The sequence below is a fragment of the Humulus lupulus genome, chromosome 2 (assembly GCF_963169125.1).
Source record: "Humulus lupulus chromosome 2, drHumLupu1.1, whole genome shotgun sequence".
Classification (NCBI taxonomy): domain Eukaryota; kingdom Viridiplantae; phylum Streptophyta; class Magnoliopsida; order Rosales; family Cannabaceae; genus Humulus; species Humulus lupulus.
This window is the reverse complement of record NC_084794.1, coordinates 64,168,163-64,180,999: the sequence shown is the minus strand read 5'-3', so window position 1 is coordinate 64,180,999 and position 12,837 is coordinate 64,168,163.

Genomic DNA, 12,837 nt, shown 5'->3' with positions numbered 1-12,837 from the left:
CGACAAAGATCTCCACCCTTGCAGCCCGAACCTGTGGACTTTACCTTAGACACTATATGTGGAGGTCCACACTTGGCTGAGGAAAGCAATGAAGCAAAGGAGAAGTATGCTGAGCGGGAGTGCTAGGATCAGAAACCATTGGAGTGGCAAGCATCGAAGGATATATTATTTCTAAATACCGCTTTCAGAGTGGTAGCTTGATTTCGAGTTGTTTAACTTGTTAATTAAGTTTGGTTTATGAGTTGGTTATTTGCTAACCAGTCATTTTATTTTTGAACAATTTTGGTTGTTTAAGACTCGTTATTAGACATGTTTTGTCCTTTTTAATTTACGAGTAATAAAAGAGACTGCGCGCAGCGTGGTCGATTCTTGCTACAAATATGCATGTGTGTTAGTTATCTGAGCAGTGTTCAACTGGTCGGTAAAATCGGACAGTGTTCAACTGTTCGATACGTTCAAGCAGTGTTCAACTGCTCGAATATTTTCCATATATTCTATGTGTTTCACGAGTAATTAACTGCTCGAACAGATTCGGTCAAGTAGCAAGTGACTAAGGATCTTTCAACCCTCGATCACCTGGGGGGCACATGGGGTATACTGATATATAATTTAACACAGACAATAAGAGCATGAGTTAATATATCTGTTTTTAGGCTGACTTGTAAATTTTCGAAGTCCAAAAATGCCATTAAGCTAACTTGTTTGACAAAGCTTAAGTAACTTAGAATTTTTTAAAATTTCAAGTTAGGAGCAGATATTCGTGTGACAATAAACATTATGCGCATAAAATGTTAGAGCAATAAGAGTGTGAGAAAGTATACTTAGTATGGACTTATGAAATGTCTAGAATTTCTAAGTTAGAAAACTAAGTACTCATGCGAAAATATAAGGCATACATCAGAGTGACTTTACTATTCACAAAAAAACTTATAACTTTTTAAGTCTAAAAAGACGTAGAATGTTTTAAGTTAACAAAGAAAAGTAAAGTATAAATGCCAACAGCTCAGTTGTACGAGAAATATATCAAAGCTGCTAAGCAACAATTGTCTTCACAACAAAAAAGAGAACTACTGGTAAGGTACAAAGTCTAGCTGATCAGGTGCAACGTTTTCCTGGTCAGGAGGGATACAACTTCCCTAGTCAGCTGAGCATGTATCACTGGTCGAGTAGGAAACTCTATTGTTGAGCATGACCAACAGCGAAGAGTCGCTACTTGGAGGAGTATCGCTCGATTGCGGGATGAAAGTATCAGAATGCGTGTGGTTATCACCTCCCCTATAGTCGAAGCGATTCCTCTACATAAAATAAAAAAATGGGGAGGTGAGTAACCATACAGATAAAATTCAACAAGAGCGGAATTTATTTTTCTACTTAGAAATTTTTTTACCTAAGTAGTGAAATTTTAGCATGCATGGAGAAAAAATAAATTTTGTGCCTAAAGTGCCTAAAAAGTGCTTAAGGTCCCTAGGGTGAGCGTGAATAAAAAGTTTTGGAAATAGAAATTTTTTTGGTCCAAGTGGCGTGCCAAGTGCCTAGGGCATGCCATGCTTGGTCCGAGCGGCGTGCTTAGTGCCGAGGAGCTGGGCGGTGCATCCAATCGGAAGCCTAGACACCCGAGGAGATGCGCGCATGAAGCTGCTGTCTAAGGAGATGCGCGCCTGGGTCCGAGGAGTTGCGCCTCATCCGAGCGGTACACCTAGTGTCCGAGGAGGCATGTCCGAGGGCCCTAGTCCGAGTATAGCTAGCATCCGATCAAATGCCCTTGCGATCGAGGGGCTATTGTATGGTCCGATCGGACCATACTTTTTACACAAAAGAAAGAGCCATAGCCAAACGGCCATACCCCATGTCCCATACCCAAACCTCACCATAAACCCATTCCGAAAAGCAAAGCCCTAAATTCCATCTAGCACAAACACCATTTCTCATCCAAAACACATACTGCAACAAGATCAAAAAATAGGATTTGAAGAAATCAAAAGACAAGTTCAGTCGTGGGTTTACGTGAAAGTTATCGACCGGATAGGAGCTTTTGAATGACCTCAAGAACATTTTGCTAGAAGAAAAGTTTATCATACGAGAAAATCGTATAATAAACTTGGGGGGCAAATGTTATCCCCAAAAATTGGAGATCGATGACGTGAAAATAGAGGTGACAAGTGGCAGTGCATGGTCCGTAAATGACACGTGATAGTCAATAAATATATTGGCTCCTCAGAGTTGTGATAAAGTGATCTGGCTTAGGAGTGACCCGGTAGACCAATGAAGAGTTTTGACTGGCCAGTCAAGTGTCATGACCGACCAGGCATGACCTTGTCCGACCAGTCATATGATTGTCTGCCCAGGCATGACCTTGTCTACCCAGTCATGACCATGTCCGACCAGTCATGACCTGTCTGCCCAGCCAAGTGCATGTCTGCCCAGCCGAGTGCATGTCTGCCCAGCCAAGTGCATGTCTGCCCAGTTAAGTGCATGTCTGCCTAGTCAAGTGCATGTCTGCCCAGTCATGACCATGTCTGACCAGTCATGACCATGTCCGACCAGTCATTACCTGTCTGCCCAGCCAAGTGCATGTCTGCCCAGTCAAGTGCATGTCTGCCCAGTCATGACCTGTCTGCCCAGTCAAGTGCATGTCTGCCCAGTTAAGTGCGTGTCTGCCCAGTGAAGGTTTGGCTGACCAGACTGAATGTGATATGGATCGATTGGATGGAGTAGGACTACGTCAAGATTCCCAGAAACGCCTTCAACAAGAATCGATCTTGGCATACGCGGGAATCTCTCAATTTATCCCACAAATTTAGTGTATTGTTATATTTTGAATATTATTGTAATTTTAATATAATGAGAATAATAAAATATCCCGATTATGGGGGATATCATCTGTACGATCCTGAGCCTATAAATACAAGGCTTATGGCATCATAAAGGGGACTTTGAGGACTTTTGGGACTTTTGATTGAATTCTTATTTTCTAGAGAGAGAGAGTACTTGTATTTGAGAGAATTCATGTATTCTTGTAATCTGCACTGAAGAAACTCAGTTGACCCAGGTTCATCTGATCTTGAGTGCAGATCTATAATCACAACTCTAAGTGGATTAGGCTATTACCAACATATTGGGGCTAAACCACTATAAAAATCGTCTGTGTCATTTATTTCTCTTGAAGGTTTTTATCGTTTTTGACGTCTACACATCGTTGGCCAAAAACACGGTCAACACCAGTGTAACGCGAACTTAGAGATTCAGGTTACCTCCCGAGGACAGTGCGCGCTTGAGGAGTAATAACCAAATACTAATCTTCGAGATAAGGACGGATGCCCGAATCATTTATGCTTGGACACCTCATTAACATCACCTCCCGAAGACGTCGAGCCCGAGGAGGTGTGAGACGATCATGGAAGCGACGAGATATGCATTCGGAAAGCATTGTTGAAGCCTCTAGCTGACTTCCCGAGTAATGCTTACTCGGGGGCCAGGCGATTTCATGTGCAAGGACTCCTGAAAGATCAAATATTTGGATTGCAGGGACACAAGAGGACACCGAGTTAGTCTGAGGTCCTTGAGTTGGCTGGTTGTCTTAGACCAATGGTAAATTTTGCGTTAAAGTTACTTCTAGGACTATGAGTCTACAAGAGACATTAAACGCTGAAATCACTTATAAAACAGTTTGAGTTCTTGTTCTCGTGGTAGTCATGTTATGTTGAATTTATAGAACCTAGTGTTTAAAACAGTTTGAGTTCTTGTTCTCATGACAGTCATGTTATGTTGAATTTATAGAACCAAATCGTGTGTTTAAAAATGGTTTGAGTTATTGTTCTCGTGACAGTCATGTTACGTTGAATTTATAGAACCAAATCAAGCGTCTAAAATGCTTTGAGTTCTTATTCTCATGACAGTCGTGTTACGTTGAATTTATAGAACCAAATCAAGTGTAAAAGGGTTTGAGTGCTTATTCTTGTGGCAAGTAAGTTACGTTGAATTCATAGAACCAAACCATACAAAATAAGACCTAAGAACCAAAGGAGTAAGAGTAGTGCAAGCTGCGTAGTTTTTAAATGGAAAAATAATTACAACTGTGCTCGGGGGCTCGAGCGTTGGTTGTCTATACCCCAAAAAGCTATGGCACGCAAGTCTATTTAGTTTAGAAAGAAAAAATTTATAGACAAGGCAAAGCTACTAAGGACCTTCGCCCAGTGGTACCTCTACCACCAACTCGATCACCAGGTTATCCTCGGGAGCACGACCCACTGCTGAGCCCTCTCTCTCCTGAGTCGCGTGGGCAGTTTCCGCGTCGAGACGTGCCTCGAACTTAGTCCTCATTTTGGGATCCTCTATGGACGAGATATCCATGTCTCTGTTGCTCTTCCACGCAACGAAGAACATGTCCTCGCCCATCACGTCGAGGTCTTTGGCCAGTTCTTTCTCCAGCTCATCGACACGGGTTCGAAACTCAATTCGGCTCAATCGAAGCTCCTCGCGGACTTGGGATAATTCCTCCTCCATGGCCCGCATTCGGCTTGCGGCATCTTCCAGTAACTTGGAGGATGTTTCCTCCAAGGCAAACAACTTTGACCTCCCGGTGACCAGTTGGTTCTCCACCTCTCGGACACAGGCCCTGCTGTCCTCCACTTCTTTTTGAAGCCACGAATATTCCTCCAAGAGGACTGTGGTCTCCTAGAGTTGAGAAAGTTCCACCTGGACCCGGGCCAGCTCCTCCCAAGTCTTCTTCAACTCGAGAGACCGTGTCAGCGCTAGGTCCCCGAGTCGTTGATTGAGGGTCGTAGTCTGTAAAATCAGAATACCAAGTTAGCCAAAAAGATAGAAATTATTCACTGAACTTCGACATAAATTAAGAGACTTAGCCTCGTAGAGGCTGGTTGCCACCAGCGCCACTTCATTGTCATTGTCGCAACGGGCAAAGCTGTTGACAGACATCTCGCATAAGGACTCCGCTAGTCCTTGCATGAGCTCTGTGCTGAGTGATAAGGCCTTGTCTTATATTCTCCCTACGAGGAAAGGTTTCAGATATTCACGGCGAGGAGGAATGACAGGTTCCTTTGGCCAGTCCTTGCGCAAGTGTACAGCCAAGAGTCGACCATTCTCGTTGCCCTACCCGATACGAGCGTTGTAGTACTCGGTGACTTCCTAGTGCAGCTTCGAGTCATCATCTTCATAGTGCTCCAGGAAGATGAGTAACCAGGGGACCTTGGCTTGAGGGGGGTTGGAAGGGATCTTTTTGCCTTTCCTGGAGAATCCCTCATCTCGGGGAGAGGAGGTCTCGAGGTCAATGACCTCACCAGCAACTGTTACACTCGGAGCAGGGTCTGTAGAAGCAACAACAGAAGGTGTTGGGGCAGTCAACGTTGGTGTGGGCACCGTTGTTGGAGCTGTCATGATGTCAATCTCAGAAGACCTCGACACCCGTTGACATTTCGAATGCACTAAGTCAGATAGGCCCATACTGTTTGCACAAAGGAAACACCCTGGTTAGTCACGATAAAAGAAAGGAAAACCACAACAGAATAAAACATGTGCAGAAAAGAAAGATAAAACTCCTTGAGAGCCCCACCACAATCAGGCTCCTTGGAATGGAGGACAGTATTAGCAAATTTGCGTACGAGACGACACATCTCCTGCGTTAAGTTGGTTTCGTACTGACAAACTCAGGAGGCATGCATGGGCATCGACTCGTCAAGAGGCACGAAGCCTTGAGGGCGCCTTTTCCTCCTCAGGTTGCGGAGGAACACATCAATGAGAACCTTGTAATCTTGGTACTCCTCCGTGGACCAGCGACGCTCTAAGACTTGGCCACATTCGAGAAGGGAGGGAGAAAATAATAAATGGTCAGGACTAGTTCCCTCCCCTAGACGCCTAGGGGCCATTTGGTATGAGGAGTTCACAGTTTTCATATTACTAGGAAAGTTGAAGAGGGTAATCTGATAGTCTGGAAACTTACATCATTGTGTTTGGTTATGCACTGTAATCTTATCTATGATTCTTGGGAATATCACTTTCTGTGTTTGGTTGTGCATAGGAATGTGTTAAGTTTTCATATTTTCATAAAATTAATATAATAATATATTTCATCAAAATAATTTATAAACAATTTTACTCATGAAATATTTTTTAACAGAATACTGACCAACCATAAGAGTACTGACCAACCATCCCTTACGTCAAGTGTTACAAAATCCAGAATCATTGGGGAGACTCCTGAAGTGGGCCATGGAACTGAGTCAGTTCGACCTTACGTATGTCCCCAGAATATCAATGAAGGGGCAAGCCCTAGCCGACTTCATCGTGGGGTGCACTGGGATCACTAAAGATGACAATCCCATCGATCCCACAGCACCCTTATGGAAGGTTGTCGTAGACGGGGCCTCGAACAAAAACGGAGCGGGGGCCGGGATCATCTTAGTGTCACCGCAAGGACACCAATTGTAAAGTGCCCTGCGTTTCTTGTTCGATGCATCGAACAACGAGGCTGAGCACGAGGCCATGTTGGCCAGATTGCGTGTGGCCCGAGAAGTATGGGAGCAAGTTTGGAGGTCTATAGCGATTCACAATTGGTTGTTAGAAAAATCTCGGGGGAATACCAAATGAAAGGGGAAAAGATGGCTGCTTATGTGACACAAGCTCGAGAGCTACTTCAGCCCTTTAAGAAGTATTCCATCCGCCAGATCCCCAGGGAGCGAAATGTGTTTGCAGACACATTAGCAAAACTGGTCACGGATGCTGAGGTAGAGCTCTTCGGGCTTGTCCCGATCAACCATCTTCCCGCACCAAGTATCCAAGCCCCCACGATCAACGCTATAGACTACTCCACGTCCTGAATGGGACCTATCATCCAATACTTAACAACCGGGGGGTTGCCCACGGACAGGGCTGCGGCCAGGAAGCTTCAGTACCAAGCCCCTAGATACGTCATGATGGAAGGCAAACTCTATCGCAGAGGCCTATCCATGCCATACCTCTGATGCATCCGAGACCAAAATGAGTGCAATCATGCACGAGGTACACGAAGGTTTCTGCGGAGATCACACAGTCGGACTCAGCTTGTCCAAGAAAATCCTAAGGCAAGGATATTTCTGGCCAACCATGAAGAAGGACTGTGTCGATTACGTCTGCAAGTGCGAACAATACCAAAGGTACGCGAAGATCCCGTGAGCCCCTCTAATGGAAATAACCCTGATGACAAGTCCCTGGCCTTTCGCGGTGTGGGGTATCGACCTAGTAGGATCACTCCCGACCGGGAAGGGTGGTGTGAAATATGCCATCGTGGTCGTCGATTACTACACCAAGTGGGTTGAGGCAGAACCCATGAACACCATCACCTCAAAAAAGGCCCTGCACTTCGTCATCAACAACATTGTGTGCCGATATGGCCTCCCTTACAAGATCGTATCCGAAAATGGAAAGCAATTTGATAGCATCCACTTCACTGATTTTTGTAAACGGCATGGCATCATCAAAAGCTTCTCTACGGTCACCAGACCTCAAGAAAATGGGCAAACAGAAGTCGTGAACAAGACCTTGACGAGAACATTGAAGAAAAAGCTTCAAACCTGCAAAAGCAAGTGGCCGGAAGAGCTGCCCCGCGTTTTATGGGCATACCGAACCACCGAAAGAACGTCTACCGAACACACTCCCTACTCCATGGTATACGGATGCGAAGTAGTCATCCCAGTGGAAACAGCTGTCCCGTCCCATAGATAGGACACGTATGATCTCGCCTAAAACCATGCCTTACTCCAAGAATCTTTAGACCTCATTGAAGAGATCCGGGAGGAGTCCCAGGTTCAGCTAAAGATGTACCAAGGAAAGATTGCTCGGCATTTTAACTCTAAAGTTAGGAGTCCAAGGTTTGAAACCGGCGATCTGGTCCTGAGAAGAGTCTTCCCTGCAACCCAAGATCCGGGAGTGGGGGTTCTGAGCCCAAACTGGGAAGGACCATATGAAACCCAACATGAAGTGTGTCCGGGAACGTATCACTTAAGGCGACTTGACAGAACAGAGGTCCCAAGGGCTTGGAACGCGAAACACCTCCGTAAATACTATCAATAGTCAGGAGGGCATGTTCCTATTTAAAATTTTTCTTTTAAACAATGTACGCCCCATGGTGGTTTCTTATTTAATGAAAATGATGTGTACAAAACATCATAAAGGAATATTGTAAAAAATGAAAGTTCGTGTCTGTCTTTTCAAACAAGTGACCCAAGACTACAGTCTTCGCTCACTTTGGGGGGGGGGGGGGGGGGGGGGGTATAACCATTTGTACGAACAAGTCTGGGAACAAAAACAAACAGGATGCAAAACGCAAAGTATAGTCCCAATTCGGACCGTACAAACTGGGTGTAGCGGAAACCCAACTCCTAACAAAAGGACGCAAGGCTGAGGCCTAGTCCTAACCCGGATTACATGGCCTGGGGGGTACAAACCCAAAAAGACGCTAGGCTAAGGCCTAGTCCTAACCCGAACTACATGGCCCGGGGGGTACACACCCGAAGGGACGCAAGGTTAAGGCCTAGTCCTCACCCGGACTACATGGTCCGGGGGGTGCAGACCCGATAGGACGCAAGGCTCAGGCCTAGTCCCTGCTCGGACAAGCATGGTCCAGGAGTATAAAAAACCTAAAAACCAATTGACCAAACATGGTCCCAAATAACCAAATACTTGTTCACGTCTTCGCCATAATGGCCCAAAACCATTAGAACGTGAGTCCTAGGTATGAGTTATCTAAAATTAGTCTTATAAATGGCACAGAACGTGGGAACCTTACCCATAGGTCCAAAATAAGCTAATCAACTAATCTCTGGTGGCCCAGGCCGTTGGAACCTGAACATCAGAATTAGGACAGACAAATTTGGTGATAGTTGTTAACTCTCCAGTGGCCCAGGTCGTTGGAACCCGAACAACAGGATTAAAGCGATTTAGTAAGTTAAAATCTAAAAATAGATCTCCGACGGTCCAGGCCGTTGGAGCCCATATAATGAAGTTGGGACGACTCATTCCAGGCCATAGAGACCCGAACATGGCTCCCCAGATGAGATAAACTTTTTCTACAACTTTTCCCCAATGGTCCCGGTCGTTGGAACCAAGACCGAACGTTCGACTCATTCATGCAAAGTGGTAAAACACTTAGTGAGATTCTAACAGATGAAACAGGAAAAACTTGTGCAAAAGAAAAAATAGATACACATAAAAATTGTCTTAGATGCACCCACGTCCATAAAAGAGTTACAAAAAAAAGGAGAGAAAAACAAGTAAAAAACTTGGGCCTAGACTTCGTCGTGTCCTGACGCCTCCAGGTTGGCCCCATCTGTCTCCTCCTTGGCCAAAGGCTCCGCGTCAGCTTTCTCCTTAGCCTCGAACTCGGCTCTCTTCACGACGGGGTCGGGGTAAAGCAAGAGGTTCATGTTCTTGTCCTGGAGCCAGGCCATGTAGATAGCCTCGTCGAAGGTGGCCTCCAACAAGGCATCTACCTGCTATTTCCCTTGAAGGGCCTCCTCATGCATTTTTGCCTCTTGCTGAAGCAGATTGTCCAGGGCCTGTATCCGAGACTCAAGAGCGGTGATCTTCTCCCGATCCTGGCAAGACTGGGCTTCGGCTGCCTCCAGGAGAATCTTAGACGATGCCTCAGAGCCCCGAACACGAAGAAGTTCTGCCTCCAGACTGTCCACCAGCTTTTTGTGGTCAGCCTCCTTCCAGGACAAAGTTTCTTCAAGCTGGAACCGAGTCCGGGGAACCTCCTCGCGATCCACTTTGGCTTGGACAACCTCCTTGGCTAGGGCTTCCCTAGCGGCTTCACGCTGGTTCATATCCCCCTCCAATTCCAGCTGGCCCGTCTCCAGCTTCATCACCATCTCAGCCACTAAGTCGGCATTCCGATGGACCAGTAGGCATCCTGGAACAAATCAAAGTTAGAAAACACATAGATTAAAAATATAAAAAGCAGAGGAAGATATGGATAGATAACTTACAGCGGTGGCCTGGTGACGAATAGCCTGGGAGATGAACAAAGCGTCCCGGATAGCCAAGGTGGCGTACCGTTTCAGTTGAAGATTGGACATGGTAGTCCCAACCTGCTCCAGCAAATCCGTGGAAAATTGGGTTGTGTCCTGCCCTAGTTTGGGGTGAAACCCAGTCTCAGCGACGAGCCGATCCACAATCGGCTGAGGGGCACTGAAAGCGGCTGGACGCTCAGTGAAATCCACCTTACGCCGGATCATTAGAGCCCGGTAAACCTCCTCCCTTCTGCCCCGGTCATCTTCCCATGTCCAGGACACCATCTTCGATCGTTCTTCCCGCAAGATCATGCCCCCCTCTTCGGGAAGAGCCGGATTGACAGGGAGTATGGGAGCCTCCGAAAGTTCCCGAGTGGCAAATTGGCTTTCCCCGGAGGAATTCTCAGCCAAGGAAAGGTCTTTGGTCTTAGCCCTCTTGGCCCGGTTCGCGGACTCACCAACAGCCGGATCCGCAGCTCTTTTCTCTGACCCCCGGCTCGCCAGAGACTCCTGCTCCAGGTCAATGACCAGAGGTTGAGCAGGATGGGACGGGATAGTTTCAGTATGAACCATCGTAAGAGGGATCGTGGCTGAGGCCTCCCCGACCACATTCGATTCCAGCACCAAGTCCCCGAGAATCACGTCCAGCACCTTGTTCTTGGGCGCGCCTTTGGCAGCTTTCTTGGTCGATGCTTTGGCCTTGGCCGCTCGAGCCTCCATGGCCTGTTTCATCTTGGCCACGAGATTGGACATGTCGGAATCGTCTTAAATAGACAAACAGAAAGAAAGTTAGAAAAATATACGAGTGAGAATAATAAGTCATTAAAAGACTAGTCTAAGGTCCTCCGGGACGAACCCTTATCTAGAACTTAGGCTCGACTCAGCTCTCCTAAAGCGAAGGAATGAATTCAGTCTCCCATGTCATCCAGATCCAGAAAGTTACCATATTGAAGGAACCTAAACGAGTACATGAGAGTTTTCGGGTCTACGACGATGGGGGATGAGGTCCCATTTCTCTAATGGCCCTGAACAGGTGGCCTCGATAAAGTAGTCTATCCCTAACTATGTCCCCAAAATGGGGAGAGCATAATTCAAAAGCAAAGGTGAATTACCTTGCCCCGATATACTAGCCCCGGGAGCCCCCGTGTTCGGCTAAGCCTCTTCAAAGAGGGCATCCAGCTCCTCGGAGGCGGCCCTCTCCATTTGTTGGGCCAGCTCCCTCTTCCTTTTCGCCGCGTCCGCTCGAGCGGTGGCTTCCAAGACCTCAATATGGATGAGGGCCAACTCCTCCTTCAAGGTCAGGTCCTTCTCGCATTGCAGCCCCTGGAGGCTAAGGGCCACAATTGTCTGATTGGCCGCCAACATCCCAATTGTCTGCAAGTTTTCGGTGTTTACGTAGCCTCCTACGTCTAAGTCTTTTGCGCTTAAAGGGGCGTAGAACTTCTTCCGGTCAAGGATTGACTGAGTTAGAGGGGTCTGGGCATATGGTCCTGTCATCCGGGACTATAAGTCAAAAGCGGATAACAAAAAGAATGAAAAGAACGAATTGAACTAAGAAAAAAAAGATTACTTACCCACTCGTTGGAAGTCCAGCACTAGCGTGGGGTTCTTATCCAAAAGGAACCCAGATGTCATAATGTAACGCCCTGGATACCCCAAGACCGTTACGGTGAACCGTGAATTTAACTCTCTACCCGAGTCCTTTGGTTAAAAACGTGCTTCTAGGTGTTATTAACAGGTTAAGGTAAAAAATCAATCAAAAGGGAAGGATATATTTTATTTAAAACATAAAACTGTTCATGGACCCATAAAAACATCTACAAGTTATTTACAAATCAAAATGGTCATTACTGTTTAAATTTACAACCCGCCGACCTAAGCAACAAAAATAGGGTAAACCCCCTAGTTCCTCTGAGAACTCCTTGGCCGTGGTGGTCAAGCGGCCGCATATGTACACATCACCACCTAAGCTCTCCACTCAAGGCTGGGTGAGCTTTTCTTTCCCTTTACCTGCATCACATAGCACCCATGAGCCAAAGCCCAGCAAGAAAACACAATAATGCAATCATATAATATCAAATGATGATTATGATAATCATACAGAACTTATAGCTTTGAACAGATGAGTGAATATCACTTTGTGTTTACAATAACCATGAAGGAGCTTATAGCTCTAATCATATGAGTGATTTAACACTTGAGGTTCTGGTAAACCATACTGAGTGACTGACAAGGAAGTCACCAACTTAAACAAATGAGAGACTGATGGGTAAGTCTCTAGCTTAACAGATGAATGACTAATGGGTAAGTCACTAGCTTAAACAGATGAGTGACTGATGGATAAGTCACTAGCTTAATAGATGAGAGACTGATGGGTAAGTCTCATGGGCTCAACACCCACAGCCATGTGACTAAATAGTCACTATGGCTCTAAGTGACTAGCCTTTGGCTAGACAAGCTCTTATAGTATTCATCGAACTTGAGGTCGGTTCGGCATTAATGCTCTTCTGAGTCATTTAATGCAGATGTTGATTAGATCTAATCTTTATTGGCTTGCGTTGAACACGCTAAGGCCGTTCCTGACTTATGAGTCAGCACTATGTGACCAGTGCCCAGTACCACTGCCGAACTTGACTAATGAGTTACAGCTTCACAGTTGATACTGACACCTTTGCCAATTCTGACTAATGAGTCAGTGCCACACACAAGTGAGCAAGATTTGCTAAACATTCAATAAACAATCCATGTCCACATTTAATCATTCAACATACCCCATGACTAACCATGCATGTCACATATGGGGTGCAGTTTTCTTACCTCTGATTCGAGCGAG